General features: G+C 37.7%; 1 pseudogene; it reads right to left on the bottom strand.

Moving 5' to 3' along the window:
• Positions 1-684: 684 nt before the first annotated feature.
• LOC120217703 lies at positions 685-2085 on the bottom strand (annotated as a pseudogene).
• Between the last annotated feature and the right edge of the window lie 303 nt (positions 2086-2388).

A 2388-nucleotide genomic window follows, 5' to 3' on the forward strand; every position in this document is an offset into this window, starting at 1 on the left:
ATATAACTATAAAGTCAACACTATAATTTAAATTAGTTAATAACATTCAATATGTATACATGTGTAAACCACTTTGAAACCTCGTGTACTTTTGTTTAAGGTCAAATCATGCATCTTCAAGGTTATAGATTAAGTATTTTAGGTTCTCAAATTAGATATGTAAATCATGCAACTTATGCGTTTAAACATGACGCATATGTATAATACTATAGCTTGTAATTCATAACTATTTGATTTATTGACTTGCATTAAATCATATGAAACTAATAATTAAAAGAGAGGAGAGCCCTAATCTGGTCATCAACAGCCGGCAAGGGATGATTTTTTTTTCTTTTTAATTTCGATTAAGAGAGGAGAGCCCTAATCTGGTCGGATCAACAACCGGCAAGGGATGGTTTCTTTTTCTTTTTAATTTCGATTCCAAATGAAAAATGTCATAATAAAAAAATATGTTTTTTGTTTGCATTAATAGTGCGCCATAAAAATAATAAAATCTTGTATTATTCCTTTTGTCATTCTGTTCACCCCAAACTATTTTAGCTGGAAAAAATAATATAAATTAAAACATTAAAAAAAACTAAACTTGTGATGCTAAAAACATTAATCCATTAATTATTGATGTATATGAAATAAAACATTGTTTGAAGGACAACAACGAAGGATGTATATGAACTTGAGCATACATTTTGTTAAAACTCTGTTAAAAACAAAGAAGAGAATCTCTCCATTTCATGTTTTTTCAATGCCAAACCAATCTCAACCCCACTGCTTCCGTCTCTGCTCTCAGCCAATGAAACAGCTTCATTCTTGTCAATGGAAACAATGTCCACCTTCACTGGCTTGCCCCATCCGAAATCTGAACCATAAACTCCAAATCCCGGGGACCCTGCAACACTAATAACCTGTATAGGGTTTGTTGCTAATCTCTCAAAAAATCCGAGAAGTAACGATAACTTCTTTTCCATTCCTTCAAGGACGCCCTGCTCCTTCACTTGTTTAACCAGGCTACTGACCTTTTGAACACCGAAAACGAAGCCGTTTTCATCTAAGAAATCTCTTGCTTTGGCGATATCTGCTGTAATTGTGTTACAGTTTCAGTAGTTTTCCGGGACAGGAGGGTCTAATCGTGGCCTGCAATCGATTGTGAATCCGAGGACAACGTCTCTATCACCAGTTCCTCCTCTAGATCTCACTATGCAAGTCGTTATATAAGCATATTTAAGCACAAAAGTTTATAAATGAAGGTCTTTTCCAGTATCTGGTAACTTTGACAATACCCTTGCTCTTAATTTCTTCAAATCTTCTCGAGTAATCTCAACCGTGGCTCGAACTAGACTTGCAGCTTCTCCTTTGTCCGGCAATATCTTCAGGCTTTTCTTAGCAGTATCTGAATCTAAACCCATACTGTCAAACCAGTTCTTCAAATATATCATGTCAAGTCCACCAGTATCTTTTAAAACACTCCTGTCCAAAACAGGGGTTAGCTCGGGTGGCAAAGTTGAGTTTTGTGGATTACCTTGCTTGCATATATAAGCCCAAGATTTGATGAACATGGTTGTGGTTTTCCCGTCAAGAACAGCATGCTGAGCTGCGATTCCAACGCAAAACCCCGTGTTAGGGAAAAGGGTTATTTGCAAAGCAATAGTTGATCCGAATCATCCGATGTTATCAAATCAGGTTTCAAAGGATGTAACTCAACAGCATCGTAGACTCCATTGCTTGAAAGAAGGTTAAAGTCAGCATCGGATTCAGCAACTGTGAGTGGAACCCGTCACCCGGAGTGTACGAAATGCTGGGTTTGGGGGCGTTTGATGGCCACTTGAGGTTGCCGGCGAGGGGGAGGTAATGGAGGAGAGCGAGGGAAAGAGATTGCTTGAGTTTGGGGACGATATCCGAGTTGAAACAAGCGAAGGTTAAGGCGTTGAGTCGGTAAAAGAATAAACGCTCAACAGGAGGCAGCTTGAACCAGAAAACATCGGAGAAAGTGAGTGGAAGAGAGAATTCGGATGATGCTTTTGATGAGTTAGGAGGAGGGCTAACTCGGCTCAACTCAAGTATTCTCATTATGTCTGATGGGCAACACAATGGCAGGACCCTTCTTTGCCATGGATAAACTATATGTAAAGAAATGCCAGCCAAAGAGGTCGTTGTCTTCAAGTTGTGTACGAAATCAAATTTTGATTAAAATATTATTAGTTTTAATTTGTCTATTTATAAAATATAAAAATGGCGGAACAAAGCTTTGAAAACGTCGAATCAATCATCAAAAAACTGGATGCCAACTCTTTGTCGTTGAATAGACTTACTAATTTCTTTCACCACAACATGAAGAAAAAGTCAAGTGAAAGAGTTACGAATGTATCAACGCGTCTTATTATACTGCATCAA

This window comes from Hibiscus syriacus, unplaced genomic scaffold (genome assembly GCF_006381635.1).
Source record: "Hibiscus syriacus cultivar Baekdansim isolate YM2019G1 unplaced genomic scaffold, ASM638163v2 tig00110187_pilon, whole genome shotgun sequence".
Classification (NCBI taxonomy): Eukaryota; Viridiplantae; Streptophyta; class Magnoliopsida; order Malvales; family Malvaceae; genus Hibiscus; species Hibiscus syriacus.